The sequence below is a fragment of the Hippopotamus amphibius genome, chromosome 5 (genome assembly GCF_030028045.1).
Source record: "Hippopotamus amphibius kiboko isolate mHipAmp2 chromosome 5, mHipAmp2.hap2, whole genome shotgun sequence".
Classification (NCBI taxonomy): domain Eukaryota; kingdom Metazoa; phylum Chordata; class Mammalia; order Artiodactyla; family Hippopotamidae; genus Hippopotamus; species Hippopotamus amphibius.
Window position 1 is genome coordinate 70,082,630 of NC_080190.1, and position 19,915 is coordinate 70,102,544.

At 35.7% G+C, this 19,915-nt stretch overlaps 1 pseudogene; it reads left to right on the plus strand.

Moving 5' to 3' along the window:
* Positions 1 to 2,354: 2,354 nt before the first annotated feature.
* Positions 2,355 to 2,872, plus strand: LOC130854229 (E3 ubiquitin-protein ligase RNF181-like; annotated as a pseudogene).
* Positions 2,873 to 19,915: the final 17,043 nt, after the last annotated feature.

Here is a 19,915-nt window from a genome sequence, read left to right on the forward strand (position 1 = left end):
ATGAAGAGGAGATAGGCACCCTTCCAGAAAAAGAATTCAGAATAATGATGGTGAAGATCATCCAGGACTTTGAAAAAAGACTGGATGCAAAGATCGAAAAGTTGCAAGAAAAGTTTACCAAAGACCTAGAAGAATTAAAGAGCAAACAGAGATATGCAACACAATAACTGAAATGAAAAATACACTAGAAAGAAACAATAGCAGATTAACTGAGATAGAAGGGCGAATAAGTGACCTGGAAGACAGAATGGTGATAATCACTGATGTGGAAAAGAATAAGGAAAAAAGAATGAAAAGAACTGAAGACAGCCTAAGATACCTCTGGGACATTAAGCACACCAACATTCACATTATGGGGGTCCCAGAAGGAGAAGAGAGAGAGAAAGGACCCAAGAAAATATTGGGAGAGATTATAGTTGAAAACTTTCCTAATATGGGAAAGGAAATAGCTACCCAAGTCCCGGAAGTGCAGAGAGTCCCAGGCAGGATAAATCCAAGGAGAAACATGCCAAGACATATAGTAGTCAGGTTTACAAAAATTAAAGACAGAGAAAAGTTGTTAAATGAAACAAGGGAAAAATGACAAATAATAAACAAGGGAACTCCCATAAGGGTAACAGCTGATTTCTCAGCAGAAACTCTGCAAGCCAGAAGGGAGTGGCATGATATATTTCAAGTGATGAAAGGGAAGAACCTACAACCAAGAATACTCTACTCAGCAAGGATCTCATTCAGATTCGACAGAGAAATCAAAAGCTTTCCAGACAAGCAACAGCTAAGAGAATTCAGCACCACCAAACCAGCCCTACAACAAATGTTAAAGGAACTTCTCTAAGCAGGCAACATAAGAGAAGAAAAGGACCTACAAAAACAACAACAAAACAATTAAGAAAATGGTAATAGGGACATACATATCGATAATTGCCTTGAATGTAAATGGACTAAATGCACCAACCAAAAGACACAGACTGGCTGAATGGATACAAAAACAAGACGCATATACATGCTGTCTACAAGAGACCCACTTCAGACCTAGGGACACACACAGACAGAAAGTGAGGGGATGGAAAAAGATATTCCATGCAAATTAAAATCAAAAGAAAGCTGGAGTAGTGATACTCATATCATATAAAATAGACTTTAAAATAAAAAAATGTTACAAGAGACAAGAAAGGACATTACATAAAGATCAAGGGATCAATCCAAGAAGAGGAGATAACAATTATAAATATATATGCACCCAATATAGGAGCACCTCAATACATAAGGCAAATGCTAAAAACTATGAAAGAGGAAATCGATAGTAACACAATAATAGCGGGGGACTTGAACACCCCACTTACACCAATGGACAGATCATCCACATAGAAAATTAATAAGGAAACAAGCTTTAAATGACACAATAAATCAGCTTGATTTAATAGATATTTATAGGATATTACATCCAAGAACAGCAGATTTCATGTTCTCAAGTACCCATGGAACATTCTCCAGGGTATATCACATTTTGGGTCATAAATCAAGCCTTGGTAAAGTTAAGAAAATTGAAATCATATCAAACATCTTTTCCAACCACAATGCTATGAGATTAGAAATCAATTACATGAAAAAAACTGTTAAAAAAAAATGGAGGCTAAACAATATGCTACACCATAACCAACAGATCACTGAAGAAATCTAAGGAGAAATCAAAAAATACCTAAAGACAAATGACAATGAAAACACTACAATCCAGGGGCTTCCTAGGTGGCGCAGTGGTTAAGAATCTGCCCACCAATGCGGGGGACACGGATTCAAGCCCTGTTCCAGGAAGATCCCACATACCATGGAGCAACTAAGCCTGTGTGCCTACTGAAGCCCATGCGCCTAGAGCCCGTGCTCCGAAACAAGAGAAGCCATAGCAATGAGGAGCCTGCACACCACAATGAAGAGTAGCCCCCACTCACCACAACTAAAAGAGAGCCTACGCAGGGCAAAAAAGACCCAACACAGCCAATAAAATAATTAAATAAATAAACAAAACACAACGATCCAAAACCTATGGGATGCAGCAAAAGAAGTTCTAAGAGGGAAGTTTATAGCAATACAATCCTAACTCAAGAAACAAGAAAAATCCCAAATAAACAATCTAATCTTATACTTAAAGAAACTAGAGAAAGATGAGCAAACAAAACCCAAAGTTAGCAGACAGAGAGAAATCATAAAGATCAGAGCAGAAATAAATGAAATAGAAACAAAGAAAACAGTCGTAAAAATCAATAAAACTAAAACTTGGTTCTTTGAGAAGATAAATAAAATTGATAAACCTCTAGTAAGACTTATCAAGAAAAAGAGGGAGACACAGCCCCGCTGCCATGGTGTCCTATTTCCGTGAACACGACTATGAGCCCTTGAACCCCGAGCAGGATGCCTGAACCAACATGTTGCTGGATTTCACAAGGTCCCTTTTCAATAGGATGGACTTTGAAGACTTGGGGTTGGTAATAGATTGGGATCACCACTTGCCTCCACCTGCTGCCAAGATTGCAGTTGAGAACCTCCCCAAGACAGTCATTAGGGGCTCTCAGGCTGAGCTCAATGCCCCGTGTATCTTTTGGAATTTGAGGAGGAGAAGGAGATTGCCATTGAGATGCCTTGCCATCACCTCTTCCATTCCAACTGCATTCTGTCATGGCTGAGCAAGACAAATTCCTGCCTTCTGTGCCGCTATGAGCAGCCCACTGATGATGACACCTAAGAGGAGCACAAATGAGATAAGGCTCGCAAGCAGTAGCAGAAGCACCGACTTGAGAACCTCCAAAGAGCCATGTACAACATGAGGCAGTGGGGACTGCACACCAGTCCTCCACAGCATCTTCCTCTTGCTCTTTGAATTCTCATTAAAGGCTTCTTTACCCATCCTGCAGCTGCATTGCTCACAGGCCCGGGCAGGGGCTCAGTAACCTCCACTAGGTCCCTACTGCTATGGGGGAAGGTGGTCCTGAACCGCAGAAGGTACTGGGCTGCGTATTCCTCCCTGCCAAACCTGCTGGCCCAAGGGCAGTAGGGTGCAGGTCAAGAACCTGGCCACCCACTGGACCAGCCAGGGCTTGGACCTAAGTGTCCACAGTTGGAAACAAAAATGTGTCAGTGTCTGGCACCTAGTAGTTACTTAAAAGTGGTAAAGAAATTCTAGCCCACATCTCTCCATCAACCTGAGAATCCCAGGGGCTTTCTTTAGCTCCATTGCAAAGATTGCCTCTAACATTTTCAATTTGTTCTCTGTACCTCCCCCCTTCCTCGTGTCCCTTAGTACGGAATCAAACTTCAAACCAGACTGTGAGCAGGGTAGGAAGTGTGAAATGATCATGTCAGCTCTCTAGACTGTTTAAAGGCCCAGAAAGGGCTTCAAGCCCTTGAGGTATTTAGGTAGCATTTGGCATCCTTTGCTCTTGGCAGCCCTGCTCTCAAAGAGCAGTGGGCGCTCAGGAGGCTCCCTGGCAGCAGCAGCTTTCTCCCATTTTTGCCTAGGGAAAGCCATCTTGGATCAGGCCCTCTCTGACTCTCCAGAACAGACTACAACATACAAATTAGAATTCTTTTAATATATATTAAAAAAATTACCAAAAGAAAAAAGAAAAAAGAGGGAAAGGACTCAAATCAATAAAATTAGAAATGAAACAGGAGAAGTTACAACAGACACTGCAGAAATAAAAAGCACCATAAGAGATGACTACAAGCAAATATATGCCAATAAAATGGACAACCTGGATGAAATGGATAAAATCTTAGAAAGGTATACCTTCCAAGACTGAATCAGGAAGACATAGAAAATATGAACAGACCAATCACACGTAATGAAATTGAAACTATGATAAAAAAATCTCCCAACAAACAAAAGCCCAGGGCCAGATGGCTTTGCAGGCGAACTCTATCAAACATTAAGAGAAGAGCTAACACCCATCCTTCTCAAGCTCTTCCAAAAAATTGCAGAGGAAGGGACACTCCCAAACTCATTTTATGAGACCACTATCACCCTGATACCAAAACCAGAAAAAGATACTACAAAAAAAGAAAATTATAGACGAATATCACTGATGAATTTAGATGCAAAAATTCTCAACAAAATACTAGCCAACAGAATCCAACAACACATTAAAAGGATCATACCCCATGATCAAGTGGGGTTTATCCCTGGAATGCAAGGATTCTTCAATATACACAAATCAATCAATGTGATACACCATATCAACAAATTGAAGGATAAAAACCACATGATCATCTCAATAGATGCAGGAAAAGCTTTTGACAAAATTCAACACCCATTTATCATAAAAACTCTCCAGAAGGTGGGCATAGAGGGAACCTACCTCAACATAATAAAGGCCATATATGACAAACCCACAGCAAACATCATTCTCAATGGTGAAAAACCGAAAGCGTTCCCTCTAAGATCAGGAAAAAGACAAGGATATCCACTCTCTTCACTACTATTCAACATAGTTTTGGAAGTCCTTGCCACAGCAATCAGAGAAGAAAAAGAAATCAAAGGAATCCAAATTGGAAAAGAAGAAGTAAAACTGTCACTGTTTGCAGATGACATGATACTATACATAGAAAATCTTAAAGATGCCACCAGAAAACTACTCGAGCTAATCAATGAATTTGGTAAAGTTGCAGGATACAAAATTAACACACAGAAATCTCTTGCATTTCTATACACTAACAATGAAAGACCACAAAGAGAAATTAAGGAAAGAATTCCATTCACCACTGCAACAAAAAGAATAAAATACCTAGGAATAAACCTAACTAAGGAGGCAAAAGACCTGTATGCAGAAAACTTTAAGACACTGATGAAAGAAATCAAAGAAGACACACACAGGTGGAGAAATATACCATGTTCTTGGATTGGAAGAATCAACATTGTGAAAGTGACTATACTACCCAAAGCAATTTACAGATTCAATGAAATCCCTATCTAATTACCATTGGCATTTTTCACAGAACTAGAACAAGAAATTTTACAATTTGTATGGAAATGTAAAAGACCCCAAATAGCCAAAGCAATCTTGAGAAGGAAAGATGGAGTTGGGGGAATCAGGCTTCCTGACTTCAGGCTATGCTACAAGGCTACAGTGATCAAGACAGTATGGTACTGGCACAAAAACAGAAATATAGATCAATGGAACAGGATAGAAAGCCCAGAGATAAACTATGGTCAACTAATCTATGACAAAAGAGGCAAGGATATACAATGGAGAAAAGGCAGCCTCTTCAATAAGTGGTGCTGGGAAAACTGGACAGCTATGTGTAAAAGAATGAGATTAGAACACTCCCTAACACCACACACAAAAATAAACTCCAAATGGATTAAAGACCTAAATGTAAGGCCAGACACTATAAAACTCCCAGAGGAAAACATAGGAAGAACACACTTCGACATAAATAACAGCGAGATCTTTTTTGATCCACCCCCTAGAGCAATGGAAATAAAAACAAAAATTAATAAGTGGGACCTAATGAAACTTCAAAGCTTCTGCACAGCAAAGGAAACTATAAGCAAGGTGAAAAGACAACCCTCAGAATGGGAGAAAATATTTGCAAATGAATCAACAAAGGATTAATCTCCAAAATATATAAACAGTTCATCCAACTCAATATCAAAAAAACAAACAACCCAATAAAAAAATGGGCAGAAGACCTAAATAGGCATTTCTCCAAAGAAGACACATGGATGGCCAAGAAGCACATGAAAAGCTGCTCAACATCACTAATTATTAGAGAAATGCAAATCAAAACGACAATGAGGTATCACCTCACACCAGTGAGAATGGGCATCATCAGAAAATCTACAAACAGTAAATGCTGGAGAGGGTGTGGAGAAAAGGGAACACTCTTGCCCTATGGAGTACAGTATGGAGGTTCCTTGCAAAACTAAAAATAGAGTTACCACATGACCCAACAATCCCACTACTGGGCATATACCCAGAGAAAACCATAATTCAAAAAGACACATGCACTCCAATGTTCATTGCAGCACTATTTACAACAGCCAGGACATGGTAGCAACCTTAATGTCCATTAACAGATGAATGGATAAAAAAGATGTGGTACATATATACAATGTAATATTACTCAGCTGTGAAAAGCAATGAAAGTGGGACATTTGTAGAGACATGGATGGACTTAGAGACTGTCATACAGAGTGAAGTGAGTCTGAAAGAGAAAAAGAAATATTGTATATTAACACATATATAAATAGAAAAATGGTACAAATCAACTGGTTTGCAAGGCAGAAATAGAGACAGATGTAGAGAACAAACATATGGACACCAAGTGGGGAAAGCAGAGAGGGTTGAGGGGGACGAATTGGGAGATTGGGATACAAAATTGTACACTCTAAATATATGCAGTTTATTGTATGTTAAATGTATCTCAATAAAAGTTAAAAAGAAAAAAAAAAAACTACAATGAGTTACTACCACACACCAGCCTGAATGGGCATCATCAAAAAGTCTACAAATAATAAATGCTAGAGAGAGTGTGGAGAAAAAGGGACTCTCGTATACTCTTGGTGAGAATGTAAATTGGTGCAGCCACTATGGAGAACAGCATGGAGGTTCCTTAAAAAATAAAAATAGAGTTACCATATGATCCAGCAATCCCAATCCTGGGCATATATCCAGTGAAAACTCTTAATTCAAAAATATACATGCACCTCAATGTTTATAGCAGCGCTCTTTACATAGCCAAGACATGGATACAACCCAAGTGTCCACTGATAGTTGAATGTATAAAGAAGATGTGGTGTATGTATACATACAATGTGCTATGGATGTGTGTACACACACACACACACACACACACACACACACAATGGAATATTACTCAGCCATAAAAAAGAATGAAAGAATGCCACTTGCAGCAACATGGATGGACCTAGAGATTACCATACTAAGTGAAGTCAGACAGACAAAGATTATATGACATGGCTTACATGTGGAATCTAAAAAAATGATACAAATGATCTTATTTATGAAGCAGAAATAGACTCATGGACATAGAAAACAAACATATGGTTATCAAAGGGGAAAGGTGGGGGAGGGATAAATTGGGAGTTTGGGATTAAAATGTAGATAACCAATAAGGACTTACTATATAGCACATGGAACTGTACTCAATATCTTATAATAACCTGTAATGGAAAAGAATCTTAAAAAAAGAATATCTATCAATAGATATTTGAATCACTTTGCTGTACACCTAAAACTAACACAATATTGTAAAATCAACTATATTTTAATAAAAATTAAACAAACACAAACACTAATATGTGAATATTCATATAAGCATTATTTGCAATAGTCAAATAATAGGAACACACTAAATGTTAATTGGCTGATAAATAAAATATGGTATATCCATATGACAGAATATTATTTATAAATAAAAATGAGTGAAATACTGATACACGATACAACAAAATGGACCTTGAGAGAAGTACTCTAAATGAAGGAAGCCAGTCACAGAACACCACACATTATATAGTTCCATTGTAGGAAATGTTCAGTGCAGGCAAATCTATAGAGAGAGAAAGTAGGTAGAAGTGGCCTAGGACTTGGTGGTAGTGGTGGAGGTCCTGGCACAGGCAGGTGGTGGGGAGGATGAGGGGGAAAGCATGTGACTTCTAATGTGTACAGGATATTTTTGAGGTGTGATTAAATGTTCTAAAATTGATGGTGGCAATAGCTGCACAACTAAATATACTACAAACCATAAAATTGTATATTTTAAATAGGTAAACTGTATGGTTGGTGGATTATATCTCAATAAAGCTGTTGTTAAAATGTTTTACAATATAAAACAGCTCTGAATGATATGAAATAAATGCACAGGTAACTTTGTTTCCCGTCCTACATTTGTTCTTGGGAAATCAAATCTCTCTGCTTTGAATCTCAACTCAGAATTCCTTGGAATCCAGATCTTCTGTGTCCCACTGGTGGGCTTGTGTCACACTAATCTGCAACTCCCTCACAGTCCCCTCCTGATACAACATCAGGGTAACTCATGTAACAGTAGGTGGTCTAGGAAAGGCCATCCAGTGTCTCTAGTTGGCCTTTCTGTTCATTTTGTGTTGTTGATACTCCTCTTTATTCTATTGTGTTCAACTCACTTTCTCTGGCCCTGTTGTTATCAGTAGGCAAAATGGAACCTCTGGGGCATGTGTCCCAGGACCTCTCTAGAAACAGCTTATCCAGAAGTCAGAAGGTGGCCTTTTCCCTATATGGCTCAATTTTTCCAGCTCTAAATAATCCATCAGTCATAGCTACAGTTTGCTCTGTATGGGTCCTGGTATCATTCTTCACAAATTTGAGTATGTAATAATATTATCATTATCATGACTTTATTAAGCATCAACAATGTTCCATGTGCTGTTCTAGGCTCTCAGCATTTCAAAACTAAAGATATTGTTCCTTCCCACCAATCTAAAGAGCAAAACAGCTCAAAATCTTTGTGATTAAAAAAAAATGCTTGAAGTGATAATGGAACAAGAAGAGGCTTCTTTAAAAGATACATATATTGTTTAACTATAAAGGATATTAATAGATTACCTTTAAAATAACTGTATGCCTTCATTTCAGGTTTGGATATAGACCACCTTAAAAAATATAAGAGAGGCCCTGATCAAATATACCTGCAGACTTCAAAAAATTTTCCATTTACAAACAGACCTTAAACATTCAAACACTTAACGCAAACAATTATTAGATATAACAATAGGAAGTAGAGTTTTTAGAAGAGGCATTATTGACCTTAGCCTGAGAGAGGTGAGAGCTTCACCCAAAGAAGCTTCCAATAAGAGGAAACAAGTATTGGAAACATTTAAAACATACAAATTGAGTTCTACTTGCCCTCTTTTATAAAATGGTATTCTTTGACTCAACTTTCTTATGCCTAATCTTATTCATTCTATGTTACCCTCCTTGAAAATTTAAGTTTCTGGTCATTAACTTCATGCAAAGTTCTTAATCTTTATGTGTCTGGTCCCAGGGTCTCCTGCACTGGCTGCTTTATGATGAAAGAATCCTCACATATTAGTACTAACAGACTCAGGGCACACTAGGCATTTAAACTTGGTTAAGCTTAGGGAAATGTGGATGATAAACTGAGCATATATTAAGTTTGCATAATAAAGTTATTTTTTAAGCTGCTCTTCTATTTGATGTAGAATCAATTTATACTGAATGAAATTTATATTAGTATATGTGCCTGTCACGTATAGCCTTTTTCCCCTCTTTGTGTTTAATGCAGTATAGATGCAGTATAGATTAATTTAGTATAAAAGACACCCCTTTTAGAACCAGCCTCAAAATGTAATGGCTGAAGTGTTCTTTACTGGGCAAAACCATCTTTGAATAAATAGGGCCACATGTCAGTGTAGCCATGTATTAGTTGTGGGTTATTTGTACTGGTTATCTAAACTTTTTGATCTTAACATCCCTGATTTGCTTAAAGGGAATAATGATACCTATGTCATAAGGTTTGTGTCAATCAAATTCCAGTCAGGAGAACAGAAGCCACCTTATGTATTACAAGTAGGAAGGTTTTAAATGTTTAAACAATTGTTGGAGAGTCAGGAAATGAAGGTCAGGGAAGCCATCATCATCAGTGTCAGTCAACAGCACAGAAATATTTGATTACAAGGAGCTCAGCCCAAAGCTATGGCAAATTTCAGCAGCTCTGGGAAAGCATCTCTAGATGGTCTCAGACTGCAGCAATGATGCAAGTTCTTCTCAAGAAGCTTATCTAAAAGGTGCCTTGAACCTTACATCTTCCCAAGGTGCAACTGTCTCTGGAGAATAACAGTCTATCTTTCCAGCTTTTTATGTCTCAGATAGGATTTCTCACTTCAGACGCTAGGTCAGACCCACACATGTAAGTGAATTCAGTAAAATTTGGTTCCTATTATTTCTTGAACCTGAGGAGAATTGAGGTAGTGCTGATGCTAACTATAAGACAATTCAGAACTGGTCATTGAGATATTAGATAAGATTAAAATGGAACATATTTAGTACATTTTATGGTATATATTTAATAAGTGGTGGTTATTATTATGAGATAAAACTCTAATGTATCATATTCTCCCAAAGCAACCTAATACATACTTATTAAGTATATACTTTGAAAGACTTCCAAAATCCACTCTAACATTTACTGACACTTCTAGACCAGTGTTGTATGCCAATTTTTTGATCTTTTATTAAATAAGTAATTTAGAGCTACAGGAAAAATTGTCCCAGTTATGATTTGGGAGTGCTTTCATATATTAAAAAACGTTTATTCTTTCAACATCTTGTAACCACCATTTCTAAATCATAAAGGAAAAAATAAGATCTTTCAAGTATGTTGAACTTTAGTAGGAAACTGCATATTAACGGTTACATTCACAATGTCTGAGAAAAGTTGAAGAGGGCACTTTAAATTCAGTGTTCCCTAATTCTTTCAATATTCTTAACAGCCCATTTATTCTTCTGTACCTTGAGAATTACATTAATACCAATACATTAAATTATTTCAGTAAAGTGTTTAAAGCACTTTTAAAATAAAGGCTGACTTCAACTTTTTTTAGAGGGATTGCAGCTGACACTGAAAAACTAGAATACAACAGATAATAGACTACTTCACATAGCACAATACCCTTAGTGACCCTCTGTAATTAGCAATTTAATTGTAACCTGCACTTCAGAAGATATTCAAAACCCTATATTCAACTTACAAATAATAAATTGAATTCAAATTACACAGTGAATTATTGAAACTCACAAAATGACAAACTACGCTTTTGTTTAACTTTTGAATGAGTTAATATTAGCCACAATTTATAAAATATGACAAGCAGAGTTGTATGTATACTAACTAATTTGAGGTCCATAAAACCTTATAAGCTATGTACTACTATGATCCTGTCCTTTATACTGATAAGGAAACTGAATCAAAGAGGATGGAAATAATTTACCAAAGTGTAAAAAGCAATCAAGCAATGGAACTAAGAAATGAACAGAGGCTCTTTGATTCTAGAACCAACCAATCTAAACAGTGCGCTTCCAAATGATATCAGAGCCCAAAAGTCTCATTATTCATGTGAATATACCTAGGCCATATTTCCAGACTATGAGTCAATAATTCTATGATTTGAGAGCTGTCAAAAGTACTATATTCTTAGGTATCCTAAGAAAATCTTTAGTATCCTAAGTATCTCTAGTACCCTTAAGTTAAATTTAATACAAACTCTCTTTACAATATGTCAATGAGTAGTAAAATGAGGAAAAGATCAGGATCTGAAAACTGAAAGAAAGAAAGGGTGAAAGAATACTAGAGATGGTTATTTTACTTATAGATTGATAACCTTGTTTTGATAGTTTAAGGATTCATTATCAAAAGAGGAATCAAAGATGACTTCAAATTGCTGATTTGTAAATATGCTATGGCATTGTCCAGCTGATAGCCTAGCCATGGCACAATGAAACCACTAAGGAGCTGTGGACAAGTTGCTGGACCTCTCTGATCTTCAAAATCAGCAAACTCCAAACTATTTCAATTTACCAATCAATTGGAATACACGGGAGCCAGTTTCTTAGAAAACCAGAGAAAAAATTTTGTAGAACGCCTAAGACAACTTTGAGGATTATGTGAGCAAAAAAGAAAAAAAAAAAGATGGTTGTTCTTTTTGTTGGTATTCAAACTTCTATAGATAAAAATGTTGACATGATGACCAGCTGTTGTGTCAAGTCCAGTGAACTGACTCCACCATCTGATATTCAACTTCTACATTGCACTGTTATTAAATGACAAATGATTGTATGGGTTATTAGGATTATCAAGCTCTTGCATAGCTTTTGGAACACAAGACCTGAAATATTGAGTTAACTTTTAACTACCAATGTGTAAGAAAATTTAAGATATACTTAAAGTGTAATTCATCTTTTAAGTTTTCTAATGGAATTACAATGTAACTTCAATTATATCTAGATTACTGATTCAGAGTACAAAGGATTTTTAGGGCAGTGAAACTATCCTTTAAAATGGTAGATACATCTAATTATACACGTCTCAAGACTCATAGAATGTACAACATCAAGAGTGAACCCTAATGTAGACTATGGACTTTTGAGTGATGATGATGTGTAATTATAGGTCATCAATTGTAACAAATGTACCACAGTGGGTTGGGATATTTATAGTGGGTGAGGTTGTACATGTGTGAGGACAGAGAGCTTATGGGAACTCTCTACTTTCTTTTCAATTTTGCTGTGAACCAAAACTGCTTTTAAAACAAAAAGTTTATTAATTACAAAAATTTACTAATGGGATTTCAATGTTTTAATTACATTTAGATTACTGATTCTTTCTCAATTCTTGTTTTCTTTGTGGATTTTAAGTCATGGCATTTTAGAATTAAGAAAGATTTTCAGGGAGCATCTAATTCAGTTTTTCTAACTGTTGCCAACAGACCCTCTGAGATACTACCACTTCAGGTGCTTATTTAATTTGTAGATACCTAGATTCTATCTAATACCTACAGAATCAGAGTTTCCAAGAAAAAGAGCCTCAGAAAATTGATTTTAACATTTCCTTGATTGATTTATTTGCACAGTACACTTTGATAAGCACAGACATGTATGTATATAATTATTTTCCTAGAGCATTTTGTTTCTTTTCCTATTTTTTCCTTCTCAGAGGAAACTTAAATGTGATTTTCTAAATAATCAATGAATAATTAGACATAATTAATCACTAGAAACCTAAGGGAGCAATCAGTGATAATTAGATAAGATCTCTTGTATAAGTCAATGTGGCAGTAAATCCTAACATTTCTTTGGCTTATATCCTAAGATGGAATTTTCTAGTAAAATAAACATCCCCATAATATACTCTCAACACTCACTTTTTTAACATAATAAAACTTTAATTATGTTTATATAATGCCTGTAGAAATTACTCCTAAGAAAAATGGCTTGAAAATTAAAGATTTACTTTAGAAATTTTAGAATTATTTGGGAAAAATTAAACTGTATCACAATAATAACTAGATTCTGAGACAAAGTTTTTCCAGTATGTGGATGAATCCAATGGGATATATCATAACATATAATGCTATAGATGTGTTATTCTGACAAAATAGTATAGAGAGAATAGTGATTACATTATACCTGCTAGTAGTAGGATTTCCTCTTACTCTCAGGTAACAGCTCAGACTTTGGGGGATAACATCCCGAGAAAAATCCAAAAATGAGACTACTTTCCAAACAGAATACAGCAAAAAAATTTCATTAGACCCAAGTCAGAACTTCATACTGCTGTTGACAGATAACTTTGATGATTCCCAGGAATACCTGATATAAGTCAGTGGTTGTAAATGGAGAGACCTACTCATAATTATTGAGTGATTCTCAATAATTATTGGTCAGATTGCAATCTGTGTTTATTTTAGCTGACACTAAATGCTTTCAGTCTTCCAGATTTATGCCTTTCCATTCATTGTAAATGACACAAAAATTCTAAAACTAAAGAGAGAGAAGTAGAGCATTGCATAGATTTAGTATCATTGCAACCACAGAAAATAAAAACATTGAAAAAAACAAAGTACAGGTGTCCCCCACTATCAGAAAATGGAGTTTTCCTATGAAAACTTTCATAAACTGAAGTGGCGTAAAGAAGCAATTACCTTGGGACACATCTTGCTAATGGATGCACAAAATAAATCCAGAGTAAGCACAGATGCTCACAGACACAGTTCAAAGCAATGGCAGCTTGATGCTGAGATGCTATTGTAGCTCCTGGGAAGGAGCTTGGAGGAACTTCTTTGGATTTCTTTGAGTTAGTGGAAATAGGTACTAAAGTAGGTCTTTCTTAACAGCAAAGTAGAGTAAAGAGAACTTTCAAAAAGTGGGGGATAGCTGTAATATGCATCAAATTTAAATAGTTTATCACTGTGACTTTAATTGTATTCTTTATAACTTCCCATAATTTCTAAACTATCTATAATATTATTTATAAGTTGATATATACCGCCTTCCTTGTTATTCAAGAATCTGAATAAAAAAAGAGAATTTTGCCTTTTATTAAGAAGATCAAATAAATTGTATTTGAGTTTGATGGACTTTTCCTTTTCACCCCCATTTCTCTCCTTCTCTATTTTGTCTACTCAACTTTATTAAGATATAATTTATATAATAAAATGCACCTATTTAAGATAAACAAATCAATGTGCTTTGAAAATAATTTACTGACTTATGATTGATATAACCACTCAAATAACCAATACCCAATGAAGATAGAGAATATTGCCTTCATACCAAAAAGTTCTCTCATGCTCAAAGGGAATAGGTGAGTATGGAAATCTGCAGGTTACTGTGAGGACTTTGCCTTTTCCTCTGAGTGATACAAGATATCACAGAGAGCCTTGAGCAGAGTAGTAATTTCATTTAACTTAATTGAGGGTTAATACAATTAGCAGGATGAATGAAATATCATAATGTTCCCTTCTTCTAGTTTATGTGATTAAAAACCTGCTTTGTTGGAAGAGAAAATTTGCTGGGAATGTGTAAAGATAATAAACACTAACTCTTCATGGAAATGTTAATTAAAGCTCTGCCTATAGACTTTTAAAAGAGCCTTTGTAAACAGAATAATTAAATTCAAGAAAAGAATTCAAACATTTTGGTAAGGTTTTTTTCTCCTATCCTTCTCATTTTTTAAATTTTACCTCTCTATAGACTGTATTTTTCCTTTCCTTTTTGGCTAACTTTAATTTTTAGAATAAACTTCAGGTTTTTAATATTTGTGTTTAAATCTTTTATATAATCAGAGTATCACATTTAAAGTATTTTCTCACTGTTTATGTCACAGCATCATTTGAATTTCTTTACTTCTTGATACCACTGCTTTATGTTTGTTGACACTGGCTGGGGCTTAGGACCTAAGAACTCTGAATTAAGTCACTAGACTATCCTTTGAAGATGAATTCCGGGTTACCAAATACTAGACTTTAACAGAAAGAGCTTTTGTGATTATGAATATACAAAGGAAAATGGAGACTTGCTCAGGAAAATGCTTAAATTTAGATCAGATAATTATCTCGTAAATATTCAAGGCAAAAATAATTCACTGGATGATTGTAATACTCTCTCATTCATTGTATTCAGGAATGTGAAGCATTTATTCTAAGACATACTAAGGTTTAACTTGTAGAGGCATCCAGGATAATATTAAGAATTTACCTTTTGAATTGCTTTGTATATATATCATACATATTCATTTATTCATTCTACAAACACATGCTGAACAAATCTATTAGGCTTTCTTAAATTTACTATTTGATTTAATTCTCACATTAAACATGAAGAAACACTAAAAAGACATTTTAAAATTTGCTTAAGGTCACAAAAAAATTGTGTCACAGAAAAATCATGAAACAATAAAGATTCAAACCTGTTTTGAATTTCAGTATTTTTTCCTTTATTCTAAAGGCTCTATTTTAAATGCAATTGAATTAGATAACACTATTTAAAAATGTAATTTGAGATGCATAAATCATCCAAGAGTCTTAATTCTTAAGTATATTGAGTGATATTTGCCTTATTAAACATGACTACACAACCAGTGTTGTTCTTATGCAGATTTAATACCTACAAATATGCACCGTAACTTTGATACGCATATATGATTTTAATTCCTCCACACAGGTATGTCTAATTCCAACCCAATCTTTTATTACCCTATGACCTTGAGCAAGTCATATATGTTTTAAGGAGAACTGACTCTAGAAGTAAAGGAGGCCATGGATAGGATATTTAGAATTGGGCTCTACATTTAGAGGTTGTGAGTAGATGCCATGTCAATGAAAAGATGCCGTTAGTGTCATTCAAAATACGATATCAATATGGAAATATGATTTAAAGCCTCCGATTTTAAATTGTTTTAGCTTCCATGGTCTCCCTAGCCTTTTTTAGCACATAATGCTTTACCATGGGAAAAAATTCCAAATGTTTTTGTTCTGACACTAAGCCATAATTTCTGCATTTCTCAGTTTAAACTCTCAGTAGTAAATCCTATGATCAAGAAAAAGAAAATATTATCTCCAAAGAATGGCTATAAAATTTATTATACTAACATTTATTTTACATTTTAAAACCTTGTGAATAATTTACTTATACATCCAATTAATTATTCACCAAATATTTAAGTGCTGAGCTCTGTGCCAAGATCTGGGTATTAAACAATGTATATATCCTAGCCCTTGTTCTTGGGTGATTAAACACATTATACATAAGAATGCTTTAAAAACAAATTCCAAGTGACATTTGCATCTAGTGCAGAGATTTTAACAGAATAAAATGAAGAATAGTTGTAGAATTTTAGACAATTGGTATCTTTCATTCTTTTGATAATTTGGGGGGCAATACAATAAAATTATACCTTACTCTGTAATTAAGAAGCTATAGTTCTGGCTAAGAAAAACTAACTAGTATTGACTAACAACTAAACAACTATAAAACAGACAAAATAGATGAGGTAGCTGCTTTTAGGCACTGAAAAATAGGCCAAACTAGGCTGCAATCCTGGATTAAAATGGAAACTCACAAGGTGAGCCCTGCCACTGGTCAGGTTCTCTGCCCAGGGAAGGTTTTTTTAACCAAATACTGCAATCCTGCTGTGCTTAGGTGGCAAAGGTCAGAGGTCAGGATTGCTGAAGGGGCCACAATGGGTGAGTAAGCATGGAGGAAAGGAGAGAATGGTGCCGAGATTGGGCCCCAGAAGAATGCATGAGGGTTCCCCCAGGAATCTTCTGCTGAAAGTTAAGCTTCATGTGTTCAAGGTAAGACCATGTGTGAGGTAATTCAGAGTAGGTGCTGTGGGGTTAGAGTAAATTAGAGATATTCAAAGTTGAGCGATGCTAGAAGATATTAAATTTCTATCCAGTCAGAGTGAAGAGAATTTTTTGTACAAGATATTAGAGGGAGAGAACAGAAAAGGAGAACCTTATGAGTAAGGAGCACATCCCTTCTCTCTGAACCCATGTCCACTGTGCCTAAAACCCTGCTTCACAGGGCCGCTGTGAGGATTAAATAAGGTGTTACTGGAGAGATTTCAGAAGAGTGCTGGAAAAATGCCAAGTCAATATAAGAGATAAAGACAAATATCATACAATATCTTATGTGCAGAATCTTAAAAAAAAAAATGAACTTATTTACAAAATAGAAACAGACTTAGGAACTTACGGTTACCAGGGGGAAGAGTGGGGGGAGGGATAGATTGGAAATTTACATGTGCACGCTGCTATATTTAAAATAGATAACCAACAAGGACCTACTGTGTAGCACAGAAAACTCTGCTCAATATTCTGTAATAACCTAAATGGGAAAAGAATTTGAAAAACAATAGATACATGCATGTGTATAACTGAATCACTTTGCTGTACATCTGAAACTAACACAATATTATTAATCAACTACACTCCAATATAAAATAAAAATTTTAAAAAATTCAAAGACAAAAAAACAAACAAAAAGTGCTTCGCATCCATTTTATATGCATTTGTGTATAAGTGTAACCCGAAAGAGATACAATTCCCACTCTTGCACGGATCACAAGAGGTTTTGCCACATCAAATTCTCTTAGGCTTCTCAGTTTTACTTTGGCTCTTTGGGACTCTTAAGGGCACTGGTGTCCATCACCAGAGGCAAAGCCAGGAGCAAAGCACCTAGATTCTAGGCCCTGAAATCAGCAAGGCTTGTCAGGTACATCTTAAAATTAGGCCAAAGTAGGAGTGAGCTTTTGTGGGAGGCTACAGGCATTGTTTATTAGTAGACGTAAGACATTGCTGAAGGCTGGAAATCCCACCATATCAGAAAGGGAGGAAAGCCTTGGAAATATGGATTATAAATATTAACGTGACTAGATTTTAAACCAATGCTGTGGTATCCTAAGGAAACAGATTCCAAGATTCTTTTCAAAATATTCTTGGATTTGAAGACCCCTCCCCCTTCTTTCTAACTTCTGCTGCCCACAGTATATTTTGGACTAGACTTTTAAACATATACTTTATAAATGTATCTGTTAAGGTCCAAATTATGCAGGTACAATAAAGGGCATGTCGAAGACAAAACTGGAGTCATGTGATTATAAAGCAAAGCACAGTGCTGTAATCCAGTATACCTGTAACTTTTTGCAGCAAATTTAACTTCTTCCAAAACCAGTTCTCCCTTGTATGTAATCTGAGGTTTAGAGAGGCAAAGCTCTTCTTTGAAGCCACTGGGGAGCATTTATTCTACCACACAAAGGCATTAATTCTTCCCCTCTTGACCTAAAAGAGTGAAAGCAGTTTGCAAAAGCAGCCAATTTACAAGCCCCTCAGGCTCTGAGCAAATCTGACTTCTTGGCAGGTGCCCTGAAGCTCACTTTTAATTATCAGCCTTGAGAAAATGTATTTTGTGAAGCTGCATTAGCACTCTCTTCCTTAGATTTGCTGTGCGGTGTAACTCCTGGTAGCTTCTTTATTGGCTCCACATACAATTGGAAATCTTGTGGAAATTTCTCCTCTTTGTTTAAGCACAGTACAGCTAGCTTTCTTCCTCTGTCATGCATCAGGGCTTGTTTCCATAGCAGCCACTTTGGGGAAAGAAAGGGGCTTACATGATACTCCTTTTGTAGGTGAAACCTGAAGAATAAAGCATTAATGTTCGCTTGCACAAGAACAAGGATTGCTTGGATACATTTTCTGTAAAAGATAGGGACTATATTCTCTTTATATAACAAGGCGTTAAGCCACTTAACAAAGGCTTTTACTCTGACTCAACTCTATTTCCCTGCCAACATTACAATCCTAGGAGGGCAGTTATTAGTCTATGAAGGTGCAAAGAATCCTAACCAATATCATGCATTTATATTTGCCTTTTACTCTGTGGTCCTTGATATCTCCCAAAACTACTTCATCAAAAATTACACATTAAGGTTGCAAAAGAAAACCTATTGCATTTGTGCTAATTATTCTGCGAAGGTTACCCTTTTGTAGCCTGAAAGCCAAGAGTGTGAGTATGGAAGACAGATTGCAGTCACAGTCACGTTACCAGCTATATCACTCTGCTATAAGGAATTTGGGAGATTTCTTAAACTCCATAATTTTTGAGGTCTCAGATTTGGAACTGCTACAGTTAGAATTGATGCAACAAGCTATGGCAAAACAAACAAAAACCAAGGCTAAATCATAGTTTTCACAACTCTCCTGTAATTTACTCTCTATTCATAGAACCCTTGCTTTCTACCAAATAGCTAACGAAGCTGAATATTTTCACCTGTTTTTGTGGCTAAAAACATTATCTCTAACCTCTCACAGATAGAAATCTCTGAAATTAAATTCTTCTCCGAGCTCTATATCATCTAAATCCTTGATGACTACCAGTAATTATAGGCACATCAAAAATTGTCAATTATTATACTTGCTATTTTTCCTTATACTCCCTGTCTAAGCAATGGCTTTATCACAGAGGTTCCTGAATTAGAAACTTGTAAGTTTCTTAGCCCTTTCTCCCACCTCTATAACTGCCACTACATTATATGCATCTCACCACATCTAACTGATAACTCAAATTTTTATCTCTACTCCCACTGCCTCATCATTGAAGCTGCTTTACAAATACAAACAACAATTACACTCTCTTAACCCCTTTCCCTGATTCTAGTAATATTACTGCCTTCAAGTTCATTCTCCACTCTATCTTAATGACCTTTAAAATGCAAGCCTCATAATGCCACTCCCTTGCTTTAGGTACTTTAGTAGCTCCATTAAAAAACAAAAAAAAACAAAAAACACTGTGAGGAAGAGGTATCAACTCAGATCACAAGAATAAATAATTTATACATAATTTCATCA